We start from the raw sequence: 21,222 nt of genomic DNA on the forward strand, positions 1-21,222 counted from the left end.
TGATTTTTTTCCTGATAATAAAAATGAATCATGTTCATTGGAGAACATTTTTGTAATCAAAAATATAATAAAATCATATTTTAAAAGAAAGTAACCCAAAGAGGTTGAAATAGTACAAATTGTACCAGTGTGGCAATAGAATTAACTGTGGAATTTTAGGACCCACAGAAAGAGAGCAGCAGACCTCATTATTAGTTTGAGTCATACTCCATTCTATAGATGACATTCTTCTTGATAAGAAAGTAGCCACGACCTCAGTATCATGAGATATTTTATACATAGGTCCAGCTCCAACACCAAAAAATAGGGCATCAGTGGTCAGAAACATCTCTCTATAGTTACTGTTCTTTACTATGATTCACAAGAGTATAAAAGCTTGATATAATGGAAGGCATTTTTGTGTCAGCAAAGCATGTAATGACTTTTTCTGGTAGGTTCCTCAATTGCTTCATTTTGTTTAAGAAAAACATAGAAGGAATTAGAGTAGCCTCAAGAATGCTCAAAGTTTTTCCTTTATTTTTAAAGAAGATGCATTTTTTAATTTTACATAATATAACTTGGATAGCATGAATATAAAAATTGCTAATGCTAAGACTAGGAAAAAGATACTAGAATTATTCTTATTACATTTTTATCTTTTTTCATTCAGATATATTGTGTATCAAATCACATAGAAATTTCTAAACTTTTCCTATGAGTTCTTAGTATGTTGGTCTTACATGAAATATGGATCTACCCTGAATGCTAGAAGGTCTCCATGAAGCACTAGAAAATTAGAGGGAGCAAAACTTTAAATTTTTAGAATACTTCATATTCACCATATAGTTACATAATAATATCAACTGGGTGTTTGTAGTGACCTCAACAACTTAGGTAAGTATCTTGTGAAAAATAATTATAGAAGATATATGTATGTATTACGTGTTTCGAAATACTAACATAGAAAGTTATAGATATATATTCATCCATCTAACAATACAATGTTGAAGGCAATAACAGCCAGCCTATTAACATCTAGCAAGTAGTAGGTGCAAAATAAATATTACTCACTGAAAGTAGATTTTCCAAAAATGGCACTTTCATTCTTCTTTATTACAAAGATTAAAATGAACCACAGAAATTGGCATGTGTGATATTGTCAATAATCTGAAATAGATTAGGATTGAATAAAACTAAAATGACATGAGGTAAAGCATCTCTGTTTCTAAACTAAATTAGGATGAAATCTACATCTAAATCTACTTAATGCAGCCTAGGCTAGAAATGAAATAGTGGACATGAAGTGATAAATCATGTCAGTATTTTCTAGGCCTTAGCTTTTTATTTATTTTTTTTTCAAGATTTATTTTATTTATTTTTATTTTTGGCTGCATTGGGTCTTCATTGCTGCATGCGGGCTTTTCTCTGGTTGCAGCGAGCAGGGGCTGCTCTTCGTTGCAGTGCGTGGGCTTCTCATTGCGGTGGGTTCTCTTGTGGAATACGGGCTCTAGGCACGTGGGCTTCAGTAGTTGTGGCACGCAGGCTCAGTAGTTGTGGCCCACGGGCTCTAGAACGCAGGCTCAGTAGTTGTGGAGCAAGGGCCTAGTTGCTCCGCGGCATGTGGAATCTTCCTGGACCAGGGATCGAACCCGTGTCCCCTGCATTGTCAGGCGGATTCTTAACCACTGCGCCACCAGGGAAGCCCTAGGCCTTAGCTTTTTAAAAAACAAAGTTCAAGTAGACCATCTGATCAGAGTCAAAGTAGACTGAAAATCAAGTGTGATGGATTTCAGCCATTAGTCATGATTAGAGCTATTAGAACAGTTAACAGAGGAAAACTTTTAGATACCAAAAAAAAAATCCCTTAAGATTGTTGGTATCTTTTGATTTATCTGAAATCAATGCAGTAAGCTTCATCAATTATGTTGTTTTGCCAAAATAATTAATTGCAAAATGTGTCTAATCTTCAGAGAGCCTGCCATTTAACTTTATCAATCTTACCACATGCATGATGGAGAATTTAATTCTAGATGTATTCAAAAACAGTTATATAGAAATAAGTATTTTTATAAATTTCTACCTTCATCTTTGTATATGCTATAAACTGATGCCAAAACATCACAGATTGTATGTTATTTCTGAGCCTTTCCTGAGTTCATGTAAAAGAAGCTCTTAATCTTTTAGGAATCATAGATCTTTTTAGAATATGATGATACCTATGATGTTTCCCTTTTTTAAAAAAATGTACATATTCACAGTTTGCATCCAATTTCAGATCATCTATGGATACAGGTTAAGAACTTGTGGTCTATAACAAATACTTGATTTTTCCGGAGGGGATGTATGAAATGTGTTGGACTTCTCAAAAGAAAAATGGATCAGTGAGCTTACTGAATGGAATCTTAGAATATTTTGGGGGGTGATTACATACAGCATTGGAAGTGGAATTTATCCATTTATTGAGAAACATATCTCATTTCCATAGATGAATGCTTTTATATCAACAAAAGGGCCTCCACTGGCTTATTCATCTCTTTGGTGAGATGTCTTCTCCAGGGTTTTCATCATTGTCAATTCAAGTGGCTTGGTGCTGCCAGCACAAGTAAAATGGTTCTTCTCCCCCATTCATTCATTTATTAAACAGATATTTATTGAGTACCTGTTACATGCTAGGATCCTCCTAGAACTTCCTTTGTGTCTATATCCTCCTAGGCTTTGAGGATATAGACACAAACAAAAAAATACAAGGTTCCCACTCTCATGGAGCTTGCTTTCTAGTTGAAAGCAAGAGGAATAATAAACAAGTGAACAAATAACCAAGGTAATTTCAGATAATGATAGGTTCATGATGACCATAAATGAAGGTCATGTGATGAGTCACCGAGGTGAGGGGAAAGACTCTAGAATGTGATATTGATCTGAAATCTCAAAGGATGAGATTTAGCCAACAGTGGAAGAGAGTACCTAGCAAAGGGACCATCAAGTAAAGGGCCCTGAGATCAGAGCGTGCTTGGCTTACTCAAGAAACATAAATATGATCAGTATGGCTAGAGTATTCTAAGGGTGAGATGAAGTCAGGTGGATGGGTGGAGTGCAGATCCTGTAGGACCTTGCATATTATTAAAAGGATTCTGGATTTTATTCTAAATATGATGAGAAGCCATTAAAGAGTTTTAAGCAGAGAAGTGACTAGCATAACCAGATTTATATTTTGTAAAGATGATTTTGTCTGATATGACCTTAGACACAAATGTAGCCACAATAGAAAATGCAGTATTCAGGGCAGATAAATGAAAATTTCCACTACTGATACCAAGCAAAGCAAGTTACAGACTGTAAGTAAGAAGTTACCTTATGACTAACAACATATATATTTTAAGATTTGCTATTAACCATTAATTTATAATAATGTGAGACTTCAAAAATCTCTGGTTCTATCTGTACCTTACTGAAAGATCTAACCTTCCATTTGTCCAATAACTAATTATTGAATAACTTCTGTATCCAGGTATTATTCTGCCTAGTGCTTTTCAAACTATCTGTGGAGAAGGACCAGTTTTTTCATTGTTGACTAATATTTTTATAAAATACATAAAAATAAGTTATTAAAAATAATTTTAAAAGATGAAAACAAGCTTAATTTATTATCAGATTTAACAAACATAAAATTACATTTCAATAGATGTAATCAGAAGAAACATAACCAAAGCAGAGAAAAAGAATTGCAAAACTAAGCAAGTTTAAAAGTGTGTGCACAGGTGATTAATATAATTTCTAACACATTTGTAATTTTTTGTCATTCCACAATAGTAACTAAAGAGTATGTGAGGAAATAGTGACTTGCCACATTAAATACCTATTCACACACTTCAAACACCAAGATATCAATATTTAAAGTTTTTAGTGCAATAAATGAGCTTTCTTCTTGCTTGTCAAATTATCTAATCAAGAGAGCAGTTACTCAGAGTTATCTGAAACACTGTCTCCCAGGCTGCAGTTCTCATTTTGCCCCAAATAAAACTTTACTCACAGCTCTCACAGTTGTGCACATATATTAAGTCAACAATTATGGCGACCACGAATAAGGGACCCAGATTGGACTTCTCTCCTTCACCTGAACTCTGCAAGGAACCAGAGCCTTGGTACCAGCAGAGGCTGCTTGCACCCATCCGCCTCCTCGGAGAGTCCAGATGAATCTGGACAATTGCACATGAGAATAGGCACCATGAAGATATATGAAGCAGACTGTGTGAGTTTCTGTGCCCTTAAGTGATCCATATTTGTTGTTTTCTTTTCGTTTTGCAACTTTGGTTAAATGAATAAGTATTGTTTCACAGTGACCTATGATCCTGTTGTGTTTTTAAAACTTTTTGATATTTTTAACGAACTTCTCAAAATCTAACTAAATTTGTTTTGGAAATTTATCTGAAATCTCTAATGTCTCATATGTCTTGATATAATGTCATAATTCCAGTTATTCTAAAATGCTGTATGTCACAGAAATATCCAAGTTTCCTACTAATTGCATTATACTCAAATCTTTAACCATGCTATTTTAAGTTTTGTCCGATGCTTTTACAAAATGAAGATTTTCAAGAAGACTCATAAAAAGAACTTTTTAAACAAACACAAGTTTCTGATGGCCTTTAGATAATACCACTGAACTATGTAACAAATGACGGAAAACCTGATTACTTTATCCAAATCAACAGGAATCAATAACATGGGACTGAATGAACTGATGAATATGATTTATAACCTTATGACTTTGGGAAATATACTAGCTTTAATCTTTGTTTTTCAGAAAAACCTTTTCTCTTATGCTATGACTTACAAGTTGCTAAAGTATACACTTGTAAACAAAGATAAAACATTTATCTTTTTCGCTCTACCTGATCCTACCAGAATTTGGCTTCTCCAAGTGGCTCTCCTATGGACTTGATGGTTTACTGCAACTAGATTACAACTAGTTATACTAATTGTTTTAATTTGTTCTTTGTTTCCAAATTGTTTATGATTGTGTCTCCCTGCTGCATTATGATTTTGCCAATATTACTAGCTACATTACTTATCCTGTCTATTTCATAAGATTGTTGTCTCTTACAGCACTCAGTGATAGTAACCAGGCTACTAGCCTACTGAATTCTTAGGTCTCTATGATGAGAAAAGCAGTGCTACAAAACCGCGTGGTCCTTGACATCCTTACAGCATCTCAGGGAGGTACCTGTGCCACAATTCAAACTGAATGCTGTGTTTTCGTATCTGATGAATCCATTGATATAACACGTTTAATTAACCATATGAAAAATCAGATTTTTGCCTTAAGTGACCCACTTCCAAGTCTTGATGACCTCTTAGAAAAATGGTTTGGCATGGGAAGCTCTTGGCTTATTTACTTATAACTCAATCAATGTTATTGGCTATATTATTTGTATTTTGCCTGTTTTACAAGATAATTGTTTCTTGTATTACTAAATGTATGACTGAGCCTCCAACAAAAATAATGATGACTAGGCGACTTGAAGCAGTTGATCAAATATATAGTTCTGTATGCGATCAACGATTGTAATAATGCAACTCTAGATATGGGAAGATGCGACTAGGGAAAACATTTCCTGGATCAAATTAAATTAGTAAGACAGAGGATCCAGAGAATCTTTAATTATCAACAGGGCCTAATCCGAAAATTAGCACCTGGAGTGTCATATCAACAGGAATTTTCGTCTGATCTGGGATGAGCCTCCCAGCACCGTGGGACAACATTTGGTCATGAAATGTTTTCCAAATATTGGTCGCATTCCTGACCAAGAGGAGGATATCTGAGAAATGAAATATTTTCTGCCATATCAATAAACAAAGGATGTCACAGTCATCAACAACTGCAGCCCTCCAACGTGAGCCTAGCCGAGGAAACTCAGGGCTGAAAAGAATACCTGCCATCTAGCAGCCATCAGACTGCAGCTGGTGAGCCCTGAGGAAACTCAGGATGTGTCAGGATACTGGCCCCAGATGGCTGAGGTGCATATCACAGGAATGATGTCAGTGAGCCGAGACTCTTGCATCTTCCCATAAATAGAAAAGTGCTAAATTCCTTAACCTGAAATATCTGGTTTTCTTTAACAATAATCTTTTGACGTTTCTGACTACCTGTCCTTTGTTGCAAAACTCCTCTATATCCTGGCTTCTCCCCTCACCTCCTCAAGGCAGTTTCTCAGAGCTATCTGAAATGCTGTCTCCTGGGTTACAGTCCTCATTTTGCCCCAAACAAAACTTTACTCACAGCTCTCACGTTGTGCATATATTCTTTTTAAGTCAACAATCCCATGAGTGTATTATTTTACACAGCCAGGCCAAAGGGACTTTGAAGATAGCGTTAAAACTGTAAACTTTAAAATAGGGAGAGTATCCTGGATTATTCTGATGGGCCCAGTATAATTACATGAGCCCTTAAAAACAGAATGAGGCAGAAGAGCTGTCAGAGAGATGCAACCCGGGGAGAAGAGGCAACAGAGAGTCAAAGCATGACAGGGACTTGACCTGTCATTGCTAGCGTTCATTATGGAGGAAGTAGACTATGAACCTAGTAATCCAACGGCCTCCAGAATCTGAGAATGGCTCTCAAATGACAACCAGCAAAGAAACAGTCCTATAAATGCAAGGAACTGAATTCTGCCAACAACTTGAATAAGCAAGAAAACATTTTCATCTAGAGCCTCCAGAGAGGAACAGCCTGCTGACACCGTGATTCTAACCTGTGTCAGATTCGACCTGTGTCATTTTCTTACAACACTGTAAGAAAATAAATGTGTGTTAAACTGCTAAAAAAAAAAAAGAAAAATTATCTAATCAAGATCGGACTGACAACAATGTATTTCTAAACAGCTTCTGTTTTGTTTTTAATAACACTCAAAAGTAGAGAAACCAGTCTTGCAGAAGAATATTGATAGGAATGAAAAAGATTTTAAAGCAATTTTGGCAAGCTCGAGATATTCACTTTTAACTTTTATACAAAATAAAATAATATACTCTCAAAATTAATCTTCAATCCCTCATCATAGTCAGATATAACAAATTACTCTATAAAAATATAGCTAAAGCCCAAACTGCCTATTCCCCATTCAATGACTATAATCCTATCTTATAAATCCACTGATCATGAACTTGGATGTTGCAACAATGTCAAATTACTATAGAAGTTTCCAAACCCTTACTTCAACTTCTGCCTGTTTCTCATCACAGAAGTTACACACAGTTCTTCGACCCACACCACTTGTGAACTATAGTTTGGGGAGCACTACTCTAGACTACCCTTTCTATGAACAAAATAAAGCTGTATGTTTTCAAAATCATTGAATTCACTGTAGAGGAATGCTTTCTACTCATCAGTGTTATAAGTCAGAAATATTAGAAATAGCAATAAAAGTCAGTGTTAACCTGGAGAGATATCTCTCCAGATAAAAAATGATTTGGGGTAATTTATGTCTCTGACTACCTGGCTCTATTTCTGACGTCTGGGATTTGTTTAACACAGAGTTTCCTGCAATGATCATCTGTTTAGAAGTACTCAGATCTTTTTCCTGCTTCACTCCTCTCAAAAACAAACAAAAAAGAAACAAAAAAATACATATATATTAATTTAGCATATAACACAATCTATTAGGATTTTTCAAAACTTCATTTAAAACAATCTTATAATTTCAACTTTCATTAGGTCAAATGACGATTTATAAAAATGGAATTAAAACCACTGGTTGGCTGCAGTTGGCCCATACTGGTTTGGGAGAACCAATTATGTGCATATCTTCCCACTCAGCTTTCAGTGGTATCAGGTTGGTAATTGAAATCAGCCTTGGTGAAAGTATTTACACCATGGAGATCAGCAAACACTACTAGTCAAGGCTTTTTTTCTTTCCAGAGAGCTGGTTATTAAACATTTACAGTAATAACTAGTTGTAATTAATGTTAATTTCAAATTTCTTTAGAGTAAGAAGAATTGACAGAAATGGTATTATAAAATTTGAAATATTTCAGGTATTATTTTCAAGATGGTCTCATTCACGGCCTTCAGCATCCGGCTAAGAACAAAAGAAAAGTCTTCCTGGATTATATAAAATAATCTGTCATTCAGGATAAATTTATATCATACATACACACACCAAATCACAAGTAAGAACAGCAACAGGTATACAAGAAGAATAATAGTATATGTGGGTTTATGAGTGTAAAATTGTTTTCAAATGTGATTTAATAAATTATCTTTATGTTGGTCATAATACACTAGAAAAACTCCAACAATTTATTCCAGACAATAGCAAAAACTAGAGCTGATGAAAAGCTTTTTGAAACAATAGGAGAAGCACAAGTCACTGTACAGGTGAAGGCTGTATTATTGAAGATAATAATAATAGCATTACTATTTCCAATAATAGTACTAAAGGTAGAACTCATGGCTTGCTTCTATAAACAAACAACAAGCTACACTAAAACAAATTAAATCCATTGCTGAGAAATTACATAAATTTTTTTTTAATAGTGTGCTCGGGGCACACTATCACCTATTCTGCCTTTTATTAATTTTATTTATTTATTTTTGCTGTGTTGGGTCCTTGCCTCTGTGCGAGGGCTTTCTCTAGTTGTGGCAAGCAGGGGCCACTCTTCATCGCGGTGCGCAGGCCTCACCATCGCGGCCTCTCTTGTTGCGGAGCACAGGCTCCAGACACGCAGGCTCAGCAGTTGTGGCCCACGAGCCCAGTTGCTCCGCGGCATGTGGCATCCTCCCAGACCAGGGCTCGAACCCGCGTCCCCTGCATTAGCAGGCAGACTCCCAACCACTGCGCCACCAGGGAAGCCCCGAGAAATTACATAAATTTTTAAAACAAAATCATTTTTAAAAGAAATGGGAAAACGATAAATATAGGGATCTAATAAATGTTTGGTGAGAGAATAGATAAATGACTACCAAATAACATTTAAAGAAACAAGCGAGTTGCCTCGCTAATTAGAGTGTGGTTCCAAAGAAGTTAAGGGCAGGTTAGGTCACTCTAAAGCATGACCCTAGACTGAACACTTAGTCTGACTGAAAAATGAAAGCCTAGAGCCACAGGAGAAAGGCAGCAAATTCAATTCACCATTACGGTGAATAACCTACTGGTAACATACTAATTCATCACTTGTGACTCTTGGGGGCAGTGGGACAGTAGCCCAGCTTTTGATATCAGGGGTTTCATATATCATTAACATCTACCTTGTTTCTATTCATTTCTTCTCCTGACAAGCAAAAGCACAGTGAAAACTAAATTGGAAATAAGAGCAATTCCAAACTTTAGGATAAACTATTTTTCAAATATGGTGAAAGATGTTTACAGCAAAAATGTTTAATACATTAGCCTCATCTGCACCTTGCAATACTATCTGTTCAAAAGAAATCCTCTTAAGGATTGCTATCTTTTCCTTTGAATAGTTATCTTTCTTATGCTATTTGAATCTGGGCTGATTTTCACAGCACAACAAAAACAGGATCTTACGGAGATTTAAATGCCACTTAAAATAATGAAATAGAGAATTAAGAAGCTATTCTTATCATAATATGTCTACCCTTCCCATTTTGTAAGGATTTTCTTATATTGAAAAAATTTTTTTAGTGACTAGGAATCAAAAGTCTGCTGCTTTTTAAATTATATGACAGATAATCTCTCTATTCTCACTTTCTTGCTTTCTTTTCTTATTCAGGGAGGAAAAAGCCCCATCACAGTGCTGCTCACAAGCTACTTAATAGTCTTCTTTTTTTTTTTTAATAGTGTGCTCAGGGCACACTATCACCTATTCTGCCTTTTATTAATTTTATTCATTTATTTTTGCTGTGTTGGGTCTTCGTTTCCGTGCGAGGGCTTTCTCTAGTTGTGGCAAGCAGGGGCCACTCTTCATTGCGGTGCGCGGGCCTCTCACTATAGTGGCCTCTCTTGTTGTGGAGCACAGGCTCCAGACGCGCAGGCTCAGTAGTTGTGGCTCACGGGCCTAGTTGCTCCGTGGCATGTGGGATCCTCCCAGACCAGGGCTCGAACCCGTGTCCCCTGAATTAGCAGGCAGATTCTCAACCACTGCGCCACCAGGGAAGCCCCTACTTAATAGTCTTCTTAAGTGAGCTGTGTCAGGTGACTGATTCCCTGTTCCCTGACACCGGCAGCCCTTTAATAACTCCCAGTGATAGCTGAGTGCCCCATGGTTTTACCAACTATATTATATCTTCCTCAAACATTTCTTACTTTCATAGACAAAATAAGGTTTATGTCAATATTAACCTCAACAATACTCGTTTAGCAGCTACAAAAATTTTTTCTTAAAATTAAATGATAAAGAATATGCCAAATTTCAATTGATGTAAACATCAAAGAAAAACAAGATGCCCTCTCCATTTCCTGATCTTTCTATTATTGATTCATTGATTCAGTAAGTTGCTGGACTTACTTTGATGAAATTTTTAAAATTGAAAAGTATAATGGCAAATATGATAGTATTCTTGGGATTTTCAAAAGGTTGCATAATTGTAGTCAATTGATAATAACCTCTTCATTTGAAATGGTTTTCTTGTCATAGGATTAGAACACACCTGACACTAAGCAATAGCAGTAAATAAGATCAAAGATTAATAAAAAACCATTTGTGTTCAAGTTTAAGGCAAGCTCTCAGGCATAATTATATATTCATAAGTCATGAACTTAACTTCATCTATTTCTTTACATTTTGGGAAATAACAAAAGAAATCTCACCACATTTAATTTTTAAATGGCTGTATTTTTCCTGCATTATCATATATAATCCCCACATGAAGAATGAACTATTATTATTCCCATTTTATGGATGAAACAATGGGGGCAGGATACAAATGACTTTAAGTTTTGAAGCCAATGCTCATCTACCATTCCAAAACTCCTAGAGCCCTTGAGAATTATGCTAAATCTACTCTGTGTCTATTCTATAAATTGAAAAACAAAGCTTCGATGACAGCACATTTGTTTACAACTTGGTTTTACTGAATGTTTTAAGGCCACTGTTGAGACCTATTGCTCAGAAAAAAAAGATCACTGCTTATTGACAATACACCTGGGTCATGCAAGAGCTTTGATGGAGATATACCACAAGATTAATGTTGTTTTCTTGCCTGCTATCACAACATTCATTCTGTAGCTCATGGATCAAGGAGTCATTCTGACTCTCAAGTCTTATGATTTAGGAAATACAATTTATAAGGCTATAACTGGCATAAATAGTAATTCCTCTGAGAGATCTAGTCAATGTTAATTGAAAACCTTCTGGAAAAGATTCACCATTCTAGATGTTATTAAGAACATTCATGGGAAGAAGCCAAAATATCAACACTAACAGGAGTTTGGAAAAAGTTGATTCCAACTCTCATGGATGATTTTGAGGGGTTCAAGACTTCAGTGGAGTAAGTAAAAGTGTTTCAAATTCCACCACTGCAGATGTGGTGGAAATAGCAAGAGAACTAGAAGTGAATCTGGAAGATGTAAGTGAATTGCTGCAATCTCATGATAAAAGTTTAATATAGGAGGAGGTGCTCCTTATGGAAGAGCAAAGCGAGTTATTTCTTGAGATGGAACCTACTCCTGGTGAAGACTGTTGAAAGGACAAAAAAAAATGATTTAGAATATTGTATAAAATTAGTTGAAAAGCAGAGGCAGGGCTTGAGAGGATTGGCTCCAATTTTGAAAGAAGTTGTACTGTGGATAAAATGCTATCAAACAGCCTCACATGCTACAGAGAAATTATCAGTTGATGCAGCAAACTTCGCTGTCTTATTTTAAGAAAGTGCCACAGCCGCCCCAGTCTTCAGCCACCACTACCCTGATCAGTCAAGAGCTATCAATATCAAGGCAAGACCTTTCACCAGCAAAAAGATTATGACTTGTTAAAGGCTCAGATGATGGTTAGCATTTTTCAGCAACAAAGTATTTTTAAATTAAGGTATGTACATTACGGTTTTAGACATCATGCTATTGTACACTTAATAGACTACACTATAGTATAAACATAACTTTTATATGCACTGGGAAGCCAAAAAATTTTTGTTACTCGCTTTACTGCAATATTTGCTTTATTGCAGTAGTATGGAACCAAAACCACAATATCTCCAGGGTATGCCTGTAATCTAATTGATTGCATTGTACTTGACCATATCTGAAATAGCCAATATAAAACACAACTAATCATATCAGTAATTATTAGGTAAACAAAAGAAAAACTAGATCTCTTTTGTCACACTGAAGTTACTTGCTTGCAGCTAGACTTTAAAAAATAACTTGAAACACTTTTTTTATCTAATAGAAACGTATTTTCTATTATAAAGTAATTCATACATCTTGTAAAAAATTCAGACAATATGAAAGTACATAAAGTACAAAATTAAAGTCACCTTGTAATACTAACCTTGTTTCTAGTTTTCTAGGGAAATCTTACTTTGCCCTTGTAAAGTATATGTTTTTAGATCATCTTCTAAGTTCCTAAGCAATCATGTAATCTCAAAATTATAAATGGAAAAATCAAATTGTGATATTTAGGCAAAGAAATGCTTATGGAGACAGAGAAAAAACAAATTCCCTGCCACTTAGCAGAAAGTTTGTATTGTTTACTCTTGCTTCTTTAACACATCTGTTTATTATTTCTAAATTCAATTCCTTTAATCTATGAATATTTGGTGTTACAAGAAGTTGCAATTTTTTTCCATGATCATCCATTTAATTTTTATTTTTTAATTTAATTTACCCATCAGAAAATAACTATTACAACAAAACACAGAAAACTCATGTTCCAATTTGCATAAGTTGCTGGACTTACTTTGATGAATCAGATACTACATCTCTATTAGTGGTTCCCAAATTCCCAAACTTTAAGTGTGTATCAGAATCATCTAAAGGGCTTGTCTAAACACAGATTGCTGGGCCCCCATGTCTAGACTTTCTGAATTCCACAGATCTGGGAATGAGACAGGAGAATTTGTATTTTGAACAAGTTCCCAGGCAACAGTGGTGGGGCTAGCAGAGACCACATTTTGAGAACTGGCGATCTATATAAAGACATTAAACACCACTTTAGAGCTCATCTTTCTAAGATTTATTGTCACTGGATCTTGATTTTAATGGACAATTTAGTGCCGTGTATATAGTAGGTTTCAGTAAATGTTATTAACTGATCAATTCTAAAATTAAATATAAAATAAATTGGGTTATAAATCTACCAGTTATTAAGTAACCCATTTCCCCCCCTAATTTACCAATTGAGAAAATCTTGGCCAAGTTTTCAGAGAGCATACATACATAAAATGGTCTTTGGATACAGAATCTTTCTACCTATTAAGTTTCTTTACAGTGTACTTTTATTTTACTTACTGACAATAACAATCACAGTCATTCTGGTACAGGCAATATAATGGTAAAATAAAATGTGCTTAATGAAACATTAGTAAAATTGTTGAATAGATTGTTGATTCAAAGAATTTTTTTAGAAGCAGTGTTTTGATAATAGTAGAGAATGATTTTTGGAACAGAGATCACAGCTTGATTTTTTTAGTTTTAGTACAACATTAATCTCATGTTGCTAAAATCTGGAATGTGCCTATTAGTTTGTTTTGATGTCTATGTTTCACCCTGCATGACTAATTTAAGTGAGACATTTTTTCTGTTTCCAACCCTACAGTGAGATGTTTTAAGTCTTTTCCCATAGTTACACCAGTTCTACCAAATTCTGAATGCTAGTTGAAGTATCAGTAGTACTGGGAGAAAATATTCAATGATTTTTCCTTTTCCTTTGTCAATATGTTATGGTATTCATATGACTCCCTCTGGTGGCAAATGCAGTATGGAATGTTAATCTTTTTCAAGAAATGTACACGTATATATTTCTCTTCTTATAAAGTCAATGATTTATAATTTCCCTCCTGCCTGAAGTTTTTTTCTCTATCTTACTTAATGCTATGCATAATCTAATGTGACCATTGGAAGTCATCAAAAATGATTAGTTCAATCAATACAAAGATGGACTGAATCTCTCTGTAAAAAATCAGCCTGGAAAATGGAGTCAAATAGTTTTTGTAGCCTTTTAATAATCACACCAGAATATTAAAATACTAAAACAACTGATTAAAGAAAATGACCCCCCAAAATTCAATCTCAATTCCTCTACACATAGTTCATTCACAGTCATGTATATACTTAGTCTAAGAAACCTAAGTATTGGACTTCCCTGGTGGCACAGTGGTTGAGAGTCCACCTGCCAATGCACTGGATACGGGTTCACACATGCCATTGAGCAGCTAAGCCCATGTGCCACAACTACTGAGCCTGCATTCTAGAGCCTGCGAGCCACAACTACTGAGCCCGTGTGCCACAACTACTGAAGACTGCATGCCTAGAAGCCATGCTCTGCAACAAGAGAAGCCACCACAATGAGAAGCCCACGCACCGCAACGAAGAGTAGCCCTCACTCACCGCAACTAGAGAATTCCCACATGCAGCAACAAAGACACAACACAGCCAATAAATAAATAAATTTATTTTTAAAAAAGGGGGCTTCCCTGGTGGCGCAGTGGTTGAGAGTCCGCCTGCCGATGCAGGGGACACGGGTTCATGCCCCGGTCTGGGAAGATCCCACATGCCGCGGAGCAGCTAGGCCCATGAGCCATGGCCGCTGAGCCTGCGCGTCCAGAGCCTGTGCTCTGCAACGGGAAAGGCCACAGCAGTGAGAGGCCCACGTACCGCAAAAAAAACCAGAAAGAAACCTAAGTATCTGCATTCAGAAAATACCCTCAGAGCTCCATACAAATATAATATAGAGTCATGCAGAGATGAATTTGAATTCTACCTCTGCCACCTGATGGATGAGTAACCTACATCAGGTTATGTAACTGCTGTGAGATATGATTTTCATATCTATAAAGTGAAATAATACCTACTTTATGAACTTTATAAGAATTAAACAAGACAATGTTAAAACCTAGCACTGTGCCTTATGTTTAGTAAGACACTAGCTATTATTATAGCTATTCCTTTTAACTAACAAACTGAAGCAAACACCTCTTATATTATCTATAGGAATTATTATCAACTGTCCCCTCTCCTACACTCTGTCTCACACAGGATCCTTTCAATTATACCATCTTACAATGCCCCACATTTATCTACTCCTTCTGTCCTCTTGTGCGTCAGTCAGGGCCCCGGCAGAAAACAGATGGTACATTAAGCTACATAATTTGATAGGAGCTTAATAATGAGAATATTTACAAAGGGCCTGAAGGAAACCATAAGGGTAATACAGTGATGCCTTGGGAGCTACCACACCTCGGCCAGAACGGGTGAGACTAGTAAGTGGCTACCAGACCTGGAGAGAAGAGTTATATGGATAGGGCTGCCAGACACAAGCTATAGGCTTTGCTGGCAGGATGCTGCCAACCTGCAGCGACCAAACTAAGAAAGATCTGCGGGGAACTGGTATCTCACCCTCACTCTTCTCCTTCCCTCTGATCACCTACGGGTGTCTCCCATTGGCCACATATACCTGGAAGCTGTAGGGCAAAGGTGATGTAGCCCCTAAGGGGCAGCTTCCCAAGGCCCAGTGCAGCAGCAAGAAAGGTAGACAGGGGGATCAGGAGATGCAACAAAAGATTTCAAACACGTCCTGCAAACCCATAATTTTACTACAGTGGCCATCATCTCCTGCCTGGATTATTTCAATATCCTCCTAACTGGTCTCCTTGCCTCCAGTCTTGCTTCCTTCTAGTCCATTACTCATACAAGACAGAGTAATCTTTCTAAAAGTATAAATCTGCTTAGGTCACTTCCCTATTAAGTCATCCAATGGCCCCCACTGTTCTTGGGACAAATTCCAAACCCATTAACATGTGTTTTATGAGGCCTTTGACTATCCAGCCTTGAAGAGCTCTCCAATCTCATTACTCACTGTTTTCCTGGTCACTTCACATAAGCTGAAGGGAATACAGGTCTTCTAATAAGTCGTGCTCACTTTCAGATCTATCTGCATGATGGTCCTTTTGCCTGAGTACTTTTTACCACCCTCTCTGCAGGTTTAGCTCAAGACTACCTCCCAAAAGTCTCCTCCTCTAGGGAGCTTTCTCCGTCTTCCCAGAATTAGGTCATATGTCTTCCTGGAACAGCTCCATCTGCTCCAGACATGGCACTAATACATTATTTTAATTGCCTCTTTACTTATCTATTCCCCCCCTAGAGAATCTGTGCTACTTGAGCACAAAAAGATTACACTGTTCATCATTGTCACCCCACCTCCAACCCAGGCCTGGCATCATGTGGGCACCAAGGGAACTTTTACTGAATGATTAAATAAACTAAAAGAAAAAATTCCAATCTCTTCATAATGACTTCCAGACTCTCCATAATCTACCTGACATTACAAAATCATTCACCTCATATTATCCTATCTCCAACATCTGTTCCCCCAGTCCTACCCCCATCATAAACTCATCTGTCCAACCATATTTCCTCCCTAGATAGGAAATTAAAGGTCACCTTTCCTTCCTTAATCCCTCTCCTAAAAATGGGTTAAAATGTAGGACTCCCATTCTATCTCCAAGGAGGAAAAGTGTGCTCCCTGATTAGACTACAGCACACAAGTACAGAGTATTAAACAGGTTTGAAAGATTACACAAATATAAAGATGGTTCTTTGGGGTTTTTCCTTCCAAGAGACTGGAAGGGTAAGGCAGGGCTCCAACCTGCCCCTCTGTTTCCAGTCAGTGAGTAAGATAGGCCTGGAAGTCTTTCCCTTTCCCCACACCACACCTGAGCATTGAGGCAAACCCTCTGTCTCTTACACACTCTTCTGTTTTTTGCTGTCATATTGTCTCACAAACCACACTGGAATTGTAGGTAATCTTAGTGTCCAGGTTAACAGCGCGTAACACTGAGGTTTAATGTTAAGGCCTCAGCTTATAATCAAGGGTTAGCTTACCTGGCTTCCATTGCGTGAATTGCTTTCTTGGGATCTCAAGCATCAGGTACTTCATTTGAAGTAAGATTCAGATCTTTCTGTGAACTGGAAAAATACCATCTTTTCAGTTTTTAAAGTTGTTGCTGTTTCAATTGTCTTTTTGTTTTTTAAATACCATATGTACATGGAAAAAAATTCAAAACTTTACAGTGAGATGTGTCTCTCCTTCCCAGGTTCTGTCTCCTGGGAATTAAAAGAAGTATCTGCTAATTATATTTTACTATAAATATGTTCTTCACAAGTTTGCATTCGTTTCTGGGGTTTTTATATATATTGTGATTGGATACACCAGAACAATCTAATATCATCCAGAATGATACCAACCTCCATGGAACCAATTACGACTACTTATGAAAAACCTTCCATGAAGCCTGAAATACCTGCCAGGAGTACTGCTCAGAAAAACATGAGCTTTAACATCTAAATTATTAGGAGTTACGCTCAAAGAAATAGCCCTGCCACTGTAACCCGTTATCTCCTTGACCTCATCTTCTATTACTCTCCCCTCTGGCCCATTCCACTCTAGCTTCAAAGAGGCCTGACTTGCCTCAAAAAGGCCTTTAAAACATTTGCATTGCCTCTTCCTTCTGTCTTGGGCACTCTTCTCTCACATAGCCACAGGGCTAATTCCCTCTAGCTCACTTCCTGCATGTCACCTGAGTGGAGCTACCTTCCTGACCACAGAGAAATCATTATTTTATGGTACCTATGCCAATTTGCATTTATTCATTATTTACCTGTTTGTCTAACTGAAAGTTCTGTGAAGACAGGGACTTTGTTTTGTTCCCCACTGTCTGTTTAACAAATAGCCATTCAGTACCAACTATGTGCCAAGCACCATTTTAAGGGACACAGCTATGAAAGAAGTTTATATTATAGAAGAGTGAGAGGGGGACAGACAATAAAAGTATACACGTAAAATAGCGGGATAGTTCAGATAGTAACCAATGATTTGAAGAAAACAGACAAGGGAATGTGATAAAGAGTGACTAAGGGTTGGAGGATTAATTTACATTGGCTGGTCAGGGAAGACCTCTCTAAGGAAGTAACGAGTTGAGATGGGAATTATATGAAGGAGACAGCCGTGAGACGTCCTGGTGGCTGAGCACTCCACAAAGAGAAAACAAAGTGCAAAGGACCCAAGGCAGGAAAATCTTTGACATTAAGGGGCATGAAGAAGTCCATTGTGTCTAGGGCTTTGTGAATGACAGGGATGAGATGAAATGGGAATGGCAAGCAGCGGACAGCTCACATAGGGCACTGCAGATCATGCTGAAGCATTAGGTTACTTTGCCTGATATGTGTAGAATTAGATTATAGAAGAGCAAGAGCAGAATCAGCAGGGAGGTGTGTCCTGGCAGATATAGGAGATTAACAGTGACTTGGATCAGGTATAGGTAGAGAGAAGTGGAAAAAGTGGAGATAGATAGTAGAAGTGGAATTGCCAAAATCTGCTGATGGACTGAATGTATGCAGTGAAGGAAAAAGAGGAATCAGGATGACTCCCAGACTTCAGTCTGGACTTATCTGGTGGACGGATGGCATTTCCACTTACTAAGGCAAGTATTTAGTGCTTGTCACATAATAAGTGCTTAATAGTTATTGAACACATCAATCAGTACTGAGGTTCTGGGTAAAATTTTGTTTGAATACAACAGTTTTGATGAAAACAGAGGTTGAAACTACTGCCGTTAGGGAGATCAGAGTTGTACATGCTGGTTTTAATCTCATTTGGGTGACTTAGAGGAGATGGCTCTTCTATTACAATTTCCCTTGGCAATGCCTCTGATGCAGTAACAATGGGTACATGCATTCACAGAGCTGGCTTCTGGTATGGTGAGGGTAATGGGTGGTCCTTGAGAGGTTTGAAGATTACACCCTATGAAACTAGGGCACTTTGGTTGTGAAGAAGTTCTCAATTGAGAGACCAACGGCTTAGTCAAATACGGCAGAGGTTGATGTTGATTAACAAGGAATTATAAAAACTAAAAAAATCAAAGAGTGAGCAGAAGTTTGGATTTCATCCAGGGAGGATGACTGTCTCCCAAATCATTTATATTCTTTTAAATAAAGTAATTTGAGGTCTTCTAGACATGCCAATTTTATAGGAAGTTAATCCCTGGAAATTGGGTGAGGAGTGAGAGGGTGGGACAAGGTATATCAAGGTCCTTTGCTGAGGGTCTCGTAAATCACACCATAGAAGCAGTTACCTTATTTAACTGCACATAAAGCCACTCTTAATTCTGATTGGTTGAACAAAGTAATCATGTTTGGAGAGATTATATGCCTTGCAGAACTGCTGGGAAAGAGGGTGGAGCAGAACCAAGAGCAAATACTTTATCTCCTGATCAACACTGGAAGTTTAGATCGCTCAAACATGGGTAATCTAGAAACCTGCTGGCACTGACACTGCAGCTAATAGGAACCAGCAGCAGCCTCACAGCTGCCCAGCAGAGACCTACTGGGGTGTTGGCAGTTGAAGTTTATAGATGTCCACTGGTGTGTCCTCTCCGGAAAGCTAGAGCTCAATTTCAACAGGATTATGAGGCTTAATTGATTAGTGCTGCTAAAGTGTATACCATCTAGTTGTAGAGCTTGTAGTCTTAGCTTCATAGAATTGAGTTAATTTCTTCCCAAGGGAGGCATTTGCAATTTTCTTAAGTGATAGCTTTAACCTAATACCCTCAATGGTTAAAATCTTGATAGTTAAAAGTTAATGGGTTTTTAACAAGCTATTCCCAACATATGCATAATTTGTTTTCTTTTCTTTTCCATGGTAGTTCCACGTTAAGGTTGAATTGGATAAAACAAAAGAAATGCAAAATTCTTCTTCAGAATTTGGTTTCTGAGATAATATCAAGTTCCAGACCGTATTTTTAAAAACAATGGAATTTTCATTGAAAAATGCTATTATTTTCTGACTATAAGAATTAACAGTGCTGAATTAAAATTCTATCACCTTGTAAATTTGGGCAAATTACTTAATTTCTCTAAGTCTTAATTTCCTCACCTGTAATACTGAGATAATAATAGTTGTGACTATTAAACGAGACAATGCAGGAACAAGAGTTAATACTTGTTTGGCAGAAAAATATTTTCTCAGTTTATTATTATTATTAAATGTTTTGAGAAGTGGTTTTATCCTCCAATTAAATAATTATGCATGTGGGTGTTTAATCTGTAGGGCCAAACTTGAGCTCCAAAGCTTGAGCAAAGATAAATATTTTAAATGATTTTTCAACTTATTTTCTGTTATTCCTTCATGTCAAATCTGTCTAATGTACCTGGCAGAACACCCCCTAAAGGAAGTGATTATTATCCTGACAACTCCAATTATCCAATCTTTTAAAAATCCTAATACACATATGTATTTTCACAGTAATCTTTGAATTTTTCAAGGTTATTAATTAGTTAAAAGAATGGCCTATCTGACAAGATAGTTCTTTGTCTATATTTACAGAAGGAAAGGGCACATGCTACTGTTCTGTTTTACTGATTGAAATAACCTGGGTTAATTCCTAACCTTACCGCTAGGATAGTCTTAAAGAACAGTATATATATATTCAACTCTAGTGTTTAATCAGTATCCTTCTCTATCCTGCTATGTGCAAGGCACTGAAAATACAGTAATTAAGTCACTAAGAAGCAAGAGAAGCCGCTGCATTTTTTGTATAGCTTGTCTGTACCAGAAGCTGGTAGATCTTGAGAAAAAGGCTGTTTCAACAATTAAAAGAGCTTTCTTAATCTCTAATATAAAGAGAGTGAAAGAGTGAATATGTATTGAGAACACATCACCCCCCCAAAAAATCTAAATCTACATTTGAAGCTAATAATAAAGTATGTTTAAAGGTATAAAATGTTGGTCTTATTTTTATGTTGACCCTTAAAGATGTGTTAGGCTCTACCTTCATCCACACCTAACTAGGACTGAGCTATCCTCTGCCACTAACATTAGAAAACTCAGAACTATATGCTTCCCAGCAACAGAGTAAATTCAAAAACTTTTATGGTAGAAAAGGAAACTTCAGTTGAGCTTGTCCTTTGGGCCATTGAGCAAATTTAGAATAACAGGACCTACTTTTCTTTTTAACAAATACTTAGACCAGGAAAAAAAATGCAACAAGCAGCCTTAAAACTGTAGAAGTCTATGTATAAAACTTTATGGATTATAATGAAAATAAAAATTAACAGTCACAGTTAATCCCCAAAC

This window comes from Phocoena sinus, chromosome 9, assembly GCF_008692025.1.
Source record: "Phocoena sinus isolate mPhoSin1 chromosome 9, mPhoSin1.pri, whole genome shotgun sequence".
Taxonomy (NCBI): domain Eukaryota; kingdom Metazoa; phylum Chordata; class Mammalia; order Artiodactyla; family Phocoenidae; genus Phocoena; species Phocoena sinus.